This window comes from Camelus dromedarius, chromosome 5 (genome assembly GCF_036321535.1).
Source record: "Camelus dromedarius isolate mCamDro1 chromosome 5, mCamDro1.pat, whole genome shotgun sequence".
Lineage (NCBI taxonomy): Eukaryota > Metazoa > Chordata > Mammalia > Artiodactyla > Camelidae > Camelus > Camelus dromedarius.
In genome coordinates this window covers 44,522,482-44,539,253 of record NC_087440.1, presented here as the reverse complement: position 1 = coordinate 44,539,253, position 16,772 = coordinate 44,522,482, and the positions used below count along the sequence as shown (strand labels likewise).

Below are 16,772 nucleotides of genomic sequence, written 5' to 3'. Positions count from 1 at the left end.
CCTGGCTTTAATAATAGACTAGTTTAAAGAGAAATCAAAATAAAAAAGAGAGTTTGAAAGTGCCATAAATTATTATTAGAAAGATATGAATTCTTATTTCTGATGAGGCATTTTTCACAGTATTATAATTTCCTGTTTATTCATGTACCTCACCTATTACTTTCTAAATTCCTTAAATTAAAACAAAAAGTTTTATTTGTAAACAAAACACTTGTTAGAAACAGTACAGTGCCCAGTGTTAGAAGCACAAGTACTTTAAAAAAAACTGAATAAATACACAATTGACTCTAACATTAATACCAGTGTAAAAGAAGTAAATTTTTAAAAAGTTGTTTTTGATGATACATAACATTATAAATTAAACAGCTTAATTCATTATAAATAATGGGAACAGAGGGGTATTTAAGTCATAAACCATTTGATTACTGCAAAAAGAAAATCGATCTAGGAAGGCTAACGGAATACACGTGTAAGGTTTCCCATAAGATTTTATGCTGATGTATTAGTAACTGGGCACTCTGAAGAGAGAGACATTTATATTTCTAACCTACTGATATAGGCAAAAGTGATACTTTGAGGACTCCAGATGTATTCCCCCGTGGCTCTAAGAATTGGAGCTGATACTAGTCTCTGGAGAAATACTTCATTTTTAGAGGTAGTTATATGGTCTCCATTATTCTCTTCCGGCATCACAATATGCTTCATACTGTTGTTAAAGACTATCATCTGAAAATAAAAATGTGCTCCCAAATCCATGAAGACTTCCATATACTTCATGAAACTCAGTTTTCTCTCTCAACATAACACACAAGTCCCTGGAAAATGTATTTTCTCTCTCTCTCGCCAGTTACCATAGGTCAAACTTGATGAGCCAGTTATCACCTCATAAGTGAATCATATAATTTAGCGCCTCAAAGCTACTTCTCTTACCATCACCTAGAGTCTCTTCACTTGACAACTTTTCTTCTAGTTTTTACAAACCCAGCTCAAAATTTACCTTCTTCATGTAAATCCTCAAGTAACTGCATGAAATAAATTATGGGACTCCTTTATCTTGCTCCTATAGCATTTCCCTCACACCTACACTACTGGACCTCCCAAGATGCGAGGACAGTGTCTGGGGTCATCACTTGCTCTGTCCTTTGATACCCACAAGACAAGGACTTTATGTTTATAAGCTCCAAAGCTGCTATCTAGATAGACTCTAGTGAGACATTAAAAAAAATATATAATAGTAATAGTTGTCCAGAAAGGCCATAAATCATTTTTGTTTTAGTTTAGTTTATATTAAATATTTATAAGCTAATAAGATAACTGATTATAAAAATACTTTTACTCGGTCTATACTATTTAAATGAGGACTAGAAAAATATCTGTCATTAATAATAATAATAATAATAATAATAATAAAAATATCTGTAAGATCTACCTTGTTCTAATTATAATTCATATCAATAAGAAAGTAAAAACGTCTATTCATTAATTAAAATATTAAAAAGTTTTCTAATTATTTAATTAATCTTTGAAAAAATTGTTTCTTTCTGTGCAGGTTTCTTACGGAATCAACTAAACCTATGTATTTTTATCCTCCTGCTCAACTTTCAACATCATATAAGCTAGATTTGCACAATTATTAAAATGAATATTGTCTAAAGGCCATATTCTGTGCAATGAAGGCTTGGTGAGTGTAACTTCCTCAACCAAAATATATAGCCTACAAATAATCTTCATGAGTTATAAAGCTTACCTGTTACACTTGGTCATGCATTTCCAATTAGTGTCTTCATTCAATCATTTCAATCTCTCTCTACTGTTTATCAATAAATATATTGAAAATACATTTACTAAGTCCTTAATATAGCTAATCCAAAACTGGCCACACAACCATAGGCAATGTTTCTCAGGTGTGGAACAGCCCATACATATGTGTATGCAGGCGGATATGGACATACAGAATAGGAGTATCATCTCTTTTGTTTTATGGGCTACTATTAAAATATATTTATTTCATTTTGCCTGAATGTCACTATAGCAATAAATACGTGATTGTACATTTTGTTTGTTTGCTTCTGTCACCTTCAACCATATCATGTGGCCCTACGTCACTGTTTTTTTTACAGACATGTTCATTTATCTGTTTTCAAGAACTTTTACTTCCAGTAATGAAGGACAGAAGGAAATAAAATACCTGGAAGAACAATTTTAACTGAAGAACTTTCTATATGTATCATAAAGAGGCATTGTCTGGCTAACATCTAGGGCAAAACAGAAGCTGAGAGAGGTGTGGTTGGCCTTTGGGGCTGCTTTTTCTTAGGGACACTTGCTGATGAGGAAGATTTATCTGAGTCTGAGGAGCAGTTTTGATCACTGAATTGGAAAAGCAGGAGGGGCAGGAATATACATTAGATACAGAGCTATAGCTGGGCAGTGACAGAACCAGGATGGCCACAGAACCAAAACCCAGGATCATGGTGCCTGCCTTAGACTGAGGTTTGATCAGAACAGAAAAAAATTCCACCTTCACTTCCTCCCACTTCTGTACCTCCACAACTGCCCAGCCTCTCCCCACCAGCTAAAGGAGAGTTGAGTAACATACTGCTGGATTTCAACGAAAAATTATCAGGCATACGAAAAGGCAAGAAAAACAGACTAAAGGACAAAGGAATTTTCAGAATCACTGTCAGATATGTGAACTATCAAACAAAATTTTAAGAGACTATGATAAATATACCAAAGGTTCTACTGTAAAAGAAGTAGAAAAAGAGAGACATGTAGGAGAAACAGTATCACAACTTTAGATAATATTTCCATATCTTCTTTATAGTCAACAGTCTCAAAATCTATGTTTTCTCAAATGTGTAACACTCATTAATCAAAAACATGATAAAATAAGATAATTGAGGACCATATACTTTAAGGGAAAAAAGGATAGTAAAGTGTGAGTTTATGGGAACTTATGAATGTAACATTGCTTCTCTCCTAGAAATATTTTAATGTCTTGTGCTAGTGTATTTTTAAAATTTTATTTTGAAATAATTTTTGATTTACAGAAACTTCTATATACAATACTAAGAATTCCCATAAACCCTCAATCAGATTCTCCTAATTGTAAAATCTTATGAAACCATGGTATATTTATCAAAACAAAGACATTAATTTGATGTAATACTAACTAAACTATAGGCTTTGATTTGATTTTCCAGCTAATGTCCTTTTTCTGTTTCAGGACACAATCCATGGTGTTCTATTGTATTTAATCATGTCTCTTAGAACTTCTCTAATCTCTGACAGTTCTCAGTCTTTCCTTGGTCACCATGACTTTGATAGTTTTAAAGAGTACTTGCTAGCTGTTTTGTAGAATGTCCATCCACTTTGGTTTGTCTGATGTTGCCTCATGGTTAGCCAATGTAATTTTAAAGATAAGTTTGTAAATACACATTTTGCTTTCTTAATAATTTATCCATTGGTGTTCCTTTCATATAAATGTTCTATAATAATTTATAATATAATAAATATAGAGCCACCATATATTTGTGCAGATCGTGCACTAAACAATACTGGGGCGGGCTCCGTGTACATTACAGTGCTGTATTTATTTATTTACATGGTCCCCCATGGAACAAGAAGAGTTATATTCTGTGAATACTGTGAAAGTGAAATTTACTTTAATTATTAATCAACCTGAGGAAAACTCACACTTTCAGATGTATGTGTTTTAACAAATTACTTCTTTCTATAACAATTTTTAATATTTTTTGTTAGAAAACCTCAGAATATGATGCACCCTGTATCAGCCTCTTGTCCAAACATCACTGCTACCCAAATCAAAACACTTAAGAATGCAATTCCAAATTGTGCTGAACACTGGAATTTGACACATTGTAAAATGATTATAAATCAATAAAAAATGAAAAAAAAAAAAGAATGCAATTCCAAAATTCAGTATTATTTCCTCCAATTTCCTTTACCTTTCCAGGGTTTCATTGCAGAAATTTCTAGCCCTCCTGTGGTTTCTATTTTATATCCTTTTTCTCTATCTAGTTCCATTCTCCTCCTTTACAAATCATACAATGAGCAAATATTTTCTTCATTGTCTCGTTTGCTGGAATTGAAAATCTCAAGGCTGTGATAAGGATATACAGAAAGTAATTTTCATATAAAATAGGGATAAAAGAAATTCAGGTTTGGGGAAGGATTAAATGAATTCATAGGTTCCTCAGAAACCTGTCAGTGAACTCCATGGTAAAATGCATTAAGGAAAAATGATTATGCCACTTCCCATCTTTGGGGCAATATGCATTAAAATGTTAAATAGATTATGGAATAAATTGCAATGAAGTCTTCCTATCCTTCTTCTTTTATCAATGGGAATTTGCTTTAATACATTTTAGATGCCAGTCTTAGCATTAAAATTCTGCAAGAATACAGCATTATAAAAGTTGTCTATCTTTTTCTACTGTAATATTCTATTATTAGATGAAATTTTATAAATTGCTAATTGACAACTTGTTCTAGAAAGTGGTAAAAAATAAAGGCTATTTAAATGTATTCATTATTAAATCTAAGGATCAGTGAAACATTATACACATTAAAAGACTTTGCAAAATTTTAAATACTATGTATACTGGCTTCCCAAAGCAAGAAAACACAGTTTCTTTCCACTTCTTTTCCTAAAGCATGGAGACTCAAAAGAATAATTAGATTCTTCGTGGAATTCTGTAATACATGTAAAATAAGGTACTACAATAGAAATTACCTAATTGTCTTTAGTAAAACAGCACTTACTTCTACTCACTACTGATTTGAACATTTTATTTTCAATATTTCAGGTATTACTGACACGTTCTCTGCATACAAATCTAAAATTTTTTGTTTCGTCAGTCATTTATTTATCTTCTTGTCATTGTAAAACTTGTATCTTTAATCCTTATATAATCACTGATGAAATCTTGGAATTTATGGTCTGCTTTTTAAAATAATATATTATCATTTTGACAAATTAAAATTACTTCCAGGTCCAGAGTCCTGATCATCCAATCAGAAAGTTCCTAAAATAGACACATACGATCAGTGGTTTATACAAAAAAAAAAAGTTATCTTGCAAGAGGTTAGTACTCTTGTATGCTTAGGCAAAATTATGAAGTAGGGCAATTTATTTTTAACCTGATCCTTCCTCTCTTTCTGTATTCTTAATTACCATCCTGTCCTGGGTCTGGTGTCCATATATTTCTACTTCAGAAACTATATATGTCCAATTTCAATAATTATCATCTTAAATTACTCTTTCTTGCCACACATTGAACCCTAGAAACTCTGACCCACCCTGGATGCTTTTCCCAGCTGCTCAAATTATCACTCAGATCATAGTGCATTTCTCAATTCTGGGTGTTACTCACCCAAACTTTACAAAACTCAGATTTTAATCTCTAAAAAAATAGAATTCACAAATCCCCCTAAAGGAGAAAATATTTGGGGCCAGATATATTTCCAGATGATTCTTATATTAGATATTACCCTGAAATGCCTGTAATCATTGATACAGCAGTAAGAAAATAGGCCTTGTAGTCTACGTTTTCAGCAGATGTGCTTTAGAAAATATTTATTATGTATAATTTCCATTCAATTTATACACTAAACTACTAAAAAGGAAGTTTTTTTCCTGTGCTAATTTACCAGCCAGCAATTCTCCACAATAACTTTAATTCTACTGTCTTTTTGCATTTATACTATGTACTCATTTAATTTTATTCACCATATTCAATATAGAAGTTATATTTTATAGATCTTAAAAGATATATCAAAGAGCCAAATTATGATTTTGCAATGCTTTATTTAATAGTTCTGTCTATTCATGTTATGGATTCAGTTACTAGTATATTAGAATTCTTGTAGTCTAATTATCTATTGAGGATGAAATTTATTTCACTTAATTTTTTTCCTTGATGAGACATGCAGATATTTTTTTCTTGAAGCTATTTCAGAAGCTTTTTATTTAGCTGGAAAGAATATTAAAACAATGAAAAGAAACCTACTTACTAGTTTGGAAATAAAATTTTGATATAGTGAATTAAACGTTTTTTGTAAATGGAAGTGTACAGAAGTCAATTAGAAGTATGGGAAAATGAATGATAGCTTAAAATTCTGAAAAATTTTACGTCTAAAGGAAGAAAAATTTTGAAGTTGTTTAAGATTTCAATTAAAAGATGACCTTTGGAAAAGAAAAGTCACTGTGTTCTTTTAAAATTGCAAAGCATAGCAAGATGTTTATATGCGTGTATATTTTCACTTAATTTTTAAAACATGTGTGGAAATAATGCTTACATTTTCCAATATATAAACCAACTATTTAGTAAATTATTTTTATTTATGGGCAATTAGTAATTTTGCAAACGGTTTGCTAACTCTGAAACTGAAAATTCTTCAAACATTTAAAGGTAAAATAATCTGTGTGAAATCAGTGTAAGTTTTCTCAAAAGTTAAATTTGTTATTCTACTATTATTTCTGTATTTGTTTCTAAATCCAAAGACTATTGAAACAGGTAATACTTTCAATTTGGCAAGTTTTATCATATTATTCAAGTAAAATTAAAACTGGAATTAAAATATGTTAAAAAAGAGAATGCTAAATACAAATAAAAACGTGGCAGAGTTTTTCTTTCTTTTTCTTATTTTTCTCTGCTTTAAAATATTGATTCTAATAGACTATTTTGGACAGAGGCATACTGTCCTTTAAATAAAGAACTTAAGTAAAAATGATAGAAGTACAGATAGAAAACTGTATACATGAATGAAGCAGATATACTTGTCCATCATCTGATGTAGGAATATAGATTAGATTATTTAATAGTATAAAATGATATACACAGATAAAATTTTAACAATAATATACCCTAATGTACTAACCTTAATGATTGTCCTTCTTTATAGCCACAAATATGATTAACAGAAGAACTCTATTATGTATCTTTTAACTTAGTCCATGTGTTTATAACTGTTGTAAGCGCTCATATTCCAAAAGCAACGACTTTGCAGAAGGTGTAAAGATTTCTTATATTCTTAACTTTCTGACCCTCTATGATCTTGTCTTTCTTTCCCATTAGAATGCATCCTTTTTTCCAAAACAGTTGTTTATACTTGGTATTTTCAATTTTCTACTCCCATTTTCTCTCAAACCAGCTTCATTCAAGTCTGGCATCCAATCAAACTCTTTTTTTCTTTCACTCCAAGATGTTTATTTTCATACACATACCTTCTAGCTGTTAATCATGGATAATGTCAAGCTCTCCATATTCTCATTTCCATTCCTTCTCCTGCACTGAATATAACTCCTTGACCTCAATAGAACCTTAAACCCTTTTGACCCTATGACATATTATTTGCTGGAATCCCCCACCCCTTACATTTTTATTTTCCTTTGGTCCATTTTAAATAATATGATCAGTCATTGCAATCACCCCTTTTAATACCTCTTTAACTTTGTGTCATTTCTCTGTGTCTTACCTTTAAAATTTGGACTGGGAACATAGAGTGCACCTATAATGTCATCTCATTTTGATCCATCTGGTCCATGTGTCCTTCTACTGTGTTGGATGACTATACCACAATTACCCAGCCTTCCTCAGTCTATGGTGTCCTTAGTGTCTTGCTAATTTTTACATGGCACCCAAAGACTAAAAAAGAAATACTGAACAGCTCTACTTATTAGGTAATTAGGTTAAGCAATGTATGAAGACTTATGTCAAAATAACAGCAGACATTTGGAAAAATATGCATATAAATTGAAAGAAAACATTTTAATTTCAATTTTAAATGACCACAATCACCTTCTAAGGAAATGTGTGCATCTTGTTGGACATGGCACAATTTCTCAACCCTTGGAATTATAATGGATGCCACCACCTTCATTTCCAGTTCCACACTGACTTTCATGCACTACTTGTTTTTCATCACAGCAACAACCAAAACCCATCTTTGTAAAAGAATGACGTTATCTAAAGGAATGCAAAACAATTCAATATTGGAATCGTGAACTACTTCAATCCAGCAGTTTGCACAGCAACCATTTGTTATCAAGTATCACTGTGATGCCTTCCAAAAAAATTTTTTTTGATGTGAGTTCCCTGCAGTGTCTGGGTGTTCTTTGGTGCACAGTGTTAGAATTTCAGGACTATACCATATCTTTATCTCTCTTCTCAAATTTCTAACAATTCTTCTCCTATCATCATTTAGTTATAAGTGTTTTTAATACTTATTTCACCAAGAATAGAGAAAAATTCAGAGGAAAACTTTCACAAGCTCCCATAAAATCTATGACTCTATTTCCTGAATTTGTGCTCATATATTTTCATTTATTTTCTTATTTTACAATGGTTTTAACCCTTGTGTTCTTAGTAAAGGCCAAACTGTCATTTGTGTCCAGATCCCATCCAAGTAATTCTGCCCTCTTATGAATAAAACACTTGCCCACTTTCCTGAATATTTCCTATTGGCAGACAAACATGCTGTTCTTTCTCCTACTGACTTAAAAATAAACCTTTAAAAATTACCATCCATGTATTCCTCCTTTCCTTAGAGCAAAATTCTTCCTCAAAATAAGTTGTACATTCTTGTCTTAAAGTTTTCTCTTCTCACTCTCTCTTGAACTGATTCCAGGCAAAGTTCATTTTCATCACTCCTCTGGAAACTGGACCTACAGTTTATTATTCCTTCCTTGACGCACTTTGTCTTCTTGATTTCCTAGATACCTCCTTTACTCCCAACCCTGTCAGCTTCTCAGCTTACTTTGCTCAGTCATCAACATCTATCTCTGAACTTTAGAGTGTCCCATGGATAAGCCCCTGTAATGCTATACACACACACACACACACACACACACACACACACACACACACACACACACACACAGAGTCATTTACTTAGGTTCTCATCCAATTCCATGGCTTTGAATACTATCTCTGTGCTAATATCTCTCAGTTGTGTATCACTGGCTTACCTTTGCCCTAATCTCCAGATTTATATGCCCAAGCCCTTATTTAAGTTCAGTGGCAAATGGAGCATCTTATTTGCTTTCTCTCAAAACTGTTTGTTTCTCCTTATCAGTTGCCACCTATTGCATCTTCCCCAAACTTCAAGCCCAAACTTTGTTCTCTCTAGTAGCATGTCCATGAACAAATCCTGCTATTCCTATTTTCAAAATGTATTCTTAACCCAACCAGTTCCTGCCAATCCCACTGCTAATTTCTTGTTCTGAGCCACTATCATCTTTCACTGAATGAAAGCAAATGCTTACATCTGGCTTCCATGCATCTTCCTTTACTCACCTACTTTCCATTCTCAACACAGCACTCATAGTCTTCCACATAGAACCAAATCAGATTATGTCACCACTCTGCTCAATACCTTCAAATGGTTTCTTTTCTAACTGTGAGTTAAAACAATATGGTCTGGTGGAATTCATTTTTGATGCTTCACTGCTGACAAATTTCCATTTCTACCAGCCCACTTGGGAGCAAGCCTTGGTCTCCCCAGAGGGCTATTACTAGTAATAATAAATTCATACTTAGTTGGCATGTGTGTGTATCATTATCAGTTCAATATCTGAAACAAACTTTGGGTAGGGAGTCTCCCACTTACACGGGGTAACCACAACATCTGGTCACACATTACTTCTCTGATTTCATTTCCTAATACCCTAGACTTCATTCACTTCACTCCAACTCATTGGAATGTTTGCTCCTCATGTGTTACATTAGGTAATTGCTCTCAAGGTTCTTTGCACATGCTTTCCATTCTGTCTAGAACTTTCTTTCCCTAGGTGTCCACAGGGCTCATTCCCTCTTAAAATCACCTTCTGAGATTGCCTCTCCTTAAGAAATTTTTATATTCCATAGCACTTATTAACATCTAACATAATTAACACTCCCTTATTTGGCTTATTTATTATTGGTAAGTCCTATGTAGACAGACAGTTTCACCTGTTTTGTTCACTGCTTTATTTTTAGCTCCTAAAATAGTGCCTTGTATGTGCAATAGGTGTTAACCAGTATTGGCTGAATGAAGACTCATGGGTGCATTTTGGTGGTAGTGGGAGCATATTCATTCAAAATGAAGACATCTTATATAGACAGTTTCATAAAAATAAAGGTAAAAATATTGAAACTTCATGGGAATATTTTTAACTTCCCCCCAGTAATTAAACACAAAAATATGCTGCATTTTTTTTTCATTTTGGTCATTAATGAAGAAATATTAGAGGTAAAAAAATACTAAACTACATTAAAATTCAATGAAATAAATGCTTTTGTACATTATAGGTGGTATAAAATGTTAACACAATTTTTTTTGGAAAACAATTTAGAAATATACCTATAATTTTAAAATATTTTTCATGTACTTTGAAAAATAATTTTAACTTCACATGTCTTTGGTTAGGCAAGAAACCAAAATTATGGAAATAAAAACTTTATGTAGGAAAAAAATTCTATCATGTTGTTTCAATGGCAAAGTTAGTAAAGACATAAATCCTCATACAGAAAATCAAAAGTTTCTAAGGTCATACTGCTGTTCTATTCTGAAGTGAAGTTTCAAAGATTAGACTTAATAGAAAAAAACAGACAAAAAAATTATCTATAGGTCTAGATAGTTTTTGTAATAGGAAATAATTTTTTTTGATTTATCAAAATTCTAATTAATATGTATGCTTTATTCATATCTAAATAAATTAAAAATTTTAAATTATATATTTTTTCATCAAGGTAATTATTTGGAGCAAAAAAGAGGAGACATTAATATCAGGAAAAGTGGCATATTTTCCTAACAACAGTAGCAGAACATGTTGAGTGCTGACCATGTCAGACACAGTGCTATCAATTTTTAATGAATTATTTAACTGTGTTCTCAGAGTGGCTGGCAAATTACAAAAGCTTCTTTGTCATTTTATCATCCTCGCCCTCAATGTCATCAATATTTTTATCATAATCATTCATATCCACTACAAAACCCTTATGAATATATTTAAAGGATCCAGACAATCCATTGATAAGAAACAGAGAATTAAAAAAATCACATATCAGATAAATACAAATGGTTGGAATAGATAAATAACATTTTTTTTGTAATAATGCTGATCAAATTCATAATGTTGTTTTAATTAGATTGGCTCTTCTATATCAATTTATTTCAGGAAACAAAGTAAAATGTCTTAAACAGGCTATAGGATATGATTTTAAAATTATTTTTGTGAAATTACAAAATGGATTCAGTATAATCCTCTCATGGAGGTCAAAATAGTAGGAAAAAAATGGAAATCTGTAAACTTTTAGTGTCTGAAAAAATAAGGACAGATATTTTATTGGATAAGTAGTGTCTTGACTCTCTCTGGAGTAAATATTTGACTCAGTTCTTTAAAATTTATCACTTGTATGATTCGACCCTGATTTTTTTTCCCTCTTGAAGTTCATATATGTTCCCAAAGCAGTGGTAGGTTTTTTTTTCCTATATTGAAGTGTGTTATTTCCTGTTATTTATATTCCTATTGATATTCCTTCCCCTTGAAATCAATAATATACTAATGACTTTGCCATAAAGATAGATGTATCCACATTTGATCTTTCCCAAAGACATTAGCAGATAGATATAAAATATTTATCTCTCAGTAAATATTGTTAAAATAATGTGTCTTGTCAACTGCTCCTGCATTTGTTTTTTTATATTTCAATGAGATTTATTGGAGAAAATAGAAAGTTTATGATAAAGTCCCCAAACGTCACGCTTTGTGAAAGTCATTTATATTGTTGGATTACTGCCAAATGTCAAGTTGTATAAACTATATTTCACCAATAGTACCCTGACAACCAATAGTTTATCACTTGGAATTACCATCCATTCCAATTTCTCTAAGACATTTATTATTGAGAGTTATTAAAGATATTTCAATATTGAGAACAGACTTACAGATGCAGAATTATTTCCAAAAACAGACTTCTTGAGTATAATCTAAAAACCATTGTGTAAATATTTTGCTTGTAAAATAAATTTTTTATTTAAAGAATAGTAATCTTGACTGTCCTTTATAAACGGTAACAAAAATAATTATATGTCATTCTTATTTGTTGAAGGGCAAAATTACATGTGTTTATATATAATGCATTTTGAGTGATGGTGTAGAGTTTACAGAGATATAATCATTACTCCTATCAAGTATTGAAAATTACAACAAAACTTTCAATATTTTAATTCACTACCTACAAAATGACCAAATGCTAAATCCAGAGGGTATAAACATCAAATTACATAAACCTTTCCTAAAAGCATTACAAAAATATATATAGGATGTCAGAAATATCCAGATACACTGACTTTAAGATAAGTTTCAGAATAGACATATAGGAAAGGAAATGGCATTTGAATTAAGTCTTGAACATGAGTCAAAAGAATGTACAAAAATTAGTTTTATTTTAAATCTTGAAGAACTTTTATTTTGGCCATGTGAAGGAAAATTTGTCATGAACCAGGAAGATATAAATTATAGTGTTATATCTGTAAAATAAATGTATGTTTTATTAAGCCACTGAAAATCTGCAGTTTATTTATTCTGTATGTAGAGTTCTAGTAGAGGTGGATAGTGTGTGTATATACATACACAGACACACACACACTTATAATCCCAGATGGGAAGAAAAAAAAAGTATGGGTAAGAAGTAGTATTGAAAGAAACATGGCCAGAAATTACAGAAAATTGAAAGAAAGATACATCATTGGAAATACAGAAGAAAAGGGAAACACAAAAAAGGAAGTCATTCTGTATGTAATTACCCCTCAGGATATTTGGTGACTGCATATGTGTGAAGTAAGACTCCCAGAAGCAAAACAGAAAACAGATGTTATAAGGCTAAAAATGCCAAAGGTAAATGTTGACAATGTCACAAGATGTAAACACAAAAATTAGGGTCAGGGCCATAAAGATAAAGGGACACAACAGGCACTACAGACAGAGTAAAACTGCTGAAAACTAAACTTAAAACCAGCCAGAGGAAAATAGGCACCTTCCCTTCAGAGGAGGAAAACTAAGACTTACAGCTGACTTTTAAGCATATACAATCCAGGAAACTGTGGATAAAGACACTTAAAATGTAGGAGGAAAATAAGTGCCAATTAAAATTTATATTTGCAGAGAAAATATCTTCCAAGGATAAAGGAGAGAGAAAAGGCAATAGCAAGATACAAATACTGAGAAAATCTACTGTAAAGAGAACTACATCAAAAGATATCCCAAATGGAGATCTCTTTTTCCTGAGACTGAATAAAAATGATCCTGGATAGAAACAGATTAATTCTAGAGTAAATGAAGGGCACAGCAAGAGGTATCCATGTGGTTAAAATCTAAAATAAATACACTTTTAAATCATTTGACTTATTTTTAAGAGAACTAAAAATTCAAATTGTAAATAAAAATGGAGATTATAAAATATTTTAAACCAATTAATAATAAAAATGTTATATCAAAATTCATAAGCTATTACCTAGAAAGTCCACTCCTATGTATTCATCCAGAGAAATGTCATAGAATGTACCATCTCAGTAGCAGTGTTCATAATTCCAATCTGGAAACAACCAAAACAGCTATCAATAGTAACAGAGTTGTTCAATAAGTTGTCAGATATTGATAAAATGGAATAGTACAAAACAATAACATTAGTGAATTGTACGCTACGTGCAAAACATAGACAAATCTTAAAATATATATATATATAGCTAAATGAAAGTAGCCAGAAAGAAAAGAACACATAATGCATGATTTCATTCATATGAATTTTAAGATCAAGAAAAATTTATCCAAGATCATAGTGTTAAAAGTCATAAAAACCGTTCCCTTCAGGAAGGTAATGATTTGGAAAGGACAGGAGAGAGGTTCCTGAAGTACTAAGCATACTCTATACCTTGATCTGGATTTTCTTTAATCAGTATGTTAACATTGCAAAATGTCATCAGGCTTTATACTTACAACTGGTATACTTTACACTTCGATAAAAATTGTATGTTAAATGTCAGTTAAAATGTAAAAAGATAAATGAATATAGTAATTTACCTTTCCACCTGAAAAAAAATTATAGAATACTTCTAAAAATAGTATTTTGAATTTTTTTCTCTATAGAAAGAATTCTAGTTTGGCAGTTATTCCCTCTCAGAGCTTTAATGAAATAATTTATTGCCTTCTGTCTTCCATCATTTCTGTTGAGAAGTGAGTTCTCAGTCAAGTTGTTGCTCCTCTGATTTCTAATTGAATTGATTTGAAAATTTTCTCAATACCTTTGAAAAGCGGTAAGGACAACTGAAACTCTTCTCTTAAAATAAATCAATAATATCTTGTCAACCCTGTGCGATAAGTTCAACTCAGACAACTTATAAATTCCTAGGGGAATAATTTTATATGCTGCTGTCAAATGTCATCATCTCTAACTAGACTACAACAGATGTTTAATAGCAACTATAATACTTAGCTCTTAAATGGAATATCTCATCTTCAAGCATCATGCAAACACTAAATAATTAAAATTTACAGCTTCCTAGTGCTGCAGATACGTAACAATTCATGATGATGTTTGTCTAATAAAGATATATCATTATACTGGTGAGTGGACTCAGAAAAAGCTATCCATTCTCAAACTACTTGGTGTAAGTAAGGAAATTAATGTGTGTTTCTTTGGAAGTAGTGCTATTAAAATACAAATATTTAAAAGGAAATTTACAATTCAGACTCTTTTATTTGCAAAAAAATCAGAACTGCTTTCTCAAAATGCTGTGAGTTGGATATCTATATCATAAATACTAAAGTGCATTTGATAAAAATATAGATTCCCTGGACAAATTAGCTAGACCCCTACAAAATCAGAATCCCTAGAAGTAGAGTGAGGGAATTTGAATTTATAACATCATCTTGTAATTTTTATGTAAAGGCAAATTTAAAAAGATTGTCTTAGAGTTTATATGTAAATAATATTTATTAAAATCCACTTAAAGTGAATCAAAAGGACTGATCTTAGGTGGATATATTATGACATACACACATAGATTGAACTGGATAATTTCAAATGAATATTTTCCTATTAGAGGTTGAGAGTATATTGAAGAGGGTGGCATCTGTTTCTACCAATTAAATGTAGTGCTGTTCAAACTCTCCTTTTCTGTCTATAGCTAATAAGAGAATGATGTTTTTCCAAAGACATCTCCATGTTTTGATCTCATTTTCTTCTTTTACCCAAGAATCTTGACATTTATAAATAAGTTGTCTGAAAATCCCTACAATTTTTTTTGTCTGAACTTAGCTATAAAGACTTTATAACGCTTCAAAACATTTTCAATAAGTGGATTTATTTTGACATAGTCTTCTGTGAGCACCTGCAGAATCATAGCCTTAATTGGGATACAGCTGTTGCTGATTGCTGTGAAGAGAGGGTGTCTGTTGACTGATTGGCCACTTTTATTTAATAGTACATTGAGCTTTCTCTCTTTTTCTCAAGTTGTGGTTTTCTTAGGAAACAGTTTAAATGATTAAAGACCTAAAATGGAGTGTCACTTTGCCAACTATCAACAGTGGAAGATGAACTGCTTTCAGTAAATAAACATTGCCAGACACCTGCGTATGACTTTTTCCTTCTTGAAGCAAGAATATTGATCTGAAGAACCAATTTGCTCAATGGTTCAGTAGTCACAGAAGTAAATGTTTTAAACTGATGAGGCATATAAAGTAGTAAAAATGTCAAGGAAGCAGAAACAATTAGGATTGCTCTAAAAAGTATAAGAAATGGAAATGGTTTGAATGAGTGTTAAATAAATGTGTATTCTGATTCCTTTTCTAGTAAAGTCAGTGAGGTATTTGCAATTCTCTGTGATTTCAGTTTATTCATTGACTTTTAAAAATTGAAGTATAGTCAGTTTACAAATGTGTCAATTTCTGGTGTACAGCATAATGTTTCAGTCATATCTATACATACATATATTCATTTTCACATTCTTTTTCATTGCAGATTACTACAAGATATTGAATATAGTTCTCTGTGTTATACAGTATAAACTTGTTGTTCATCTATTTTATATATAGTAGTTAATATTTGCAAATCTCAAACTCCCAGTTTATTCCTTCCCACCCTCTTCTTCACTCAGTAACCATGTTTATTTACTATGGCTGTGAGTCTGTTTCTGTTTTACAGATAAGTTCATGAGTCTTCCTTTTTCTTTTTTTTTTTAGATCCCACATATGAGTGATATAATATGTTATTTTTCATTCTCTTTCTGGCTTTACTTCACTTAGAATGAAGATTGCCAGATGCATCCATGTTGCTGCAAATGGCATTATTTTATTATTTTTTATGGCTGAATAATATTTCATTGTATAAATATACCACAGCTTCTTTATCCAGTCATCTATCAATGGACATTTAGGTTGTTTCCATGTCTTTGGTATTGTATATAGTGCTGCTATAAACATTGGCGTGCATATATCTTTTTGAATTTGAGTTCCCTCTGGATATAGGCCCAGGAGTGGGATTGCTAGATCATATGGTAAGTCTATTTTTAGTTTTTTGAGGAATCTCCAAACTGTTTTCCATAATGGCTGCACCAAACTACATTCCCACCAACAGCGTAGGAGGATTCCCTTTTCTACACAACCTCTCCAGCAGTTATCATTTGTGGACTTCTGAATGATGGCCATTCTGACTGGTGTGAGGTCATACCTCATGGTAGTTTCAATTTGAATTTCTCTGATAATTAGC

General features: G+C 31.6%; 1 long non-coding RNA gene across 4 annotated transcripts in view; it reads right to left on the bottom strand.

Moving 5' to 3' along the window:
• The window catches only part of LOC135321303 (uncharacterized), a 277,107-nt gene that overhangs the window by 238,494 nt on the left and 21,841 nt on the right, over nt 1-16,772 (bottom strand). For all 4 annotated transcript variants that reach the window (XR_010380954.1, XR_010380953.1, XR_010380952.1 and 1 more), the window contains exon 3: nt 13,521-13,601. This is a non-coding gene — a long non-coding RNA (uncharacterized LOC135321303). The remainder of the gene's footprint in view (nt 1-13,520; nt 13,602-16,772) is intronic.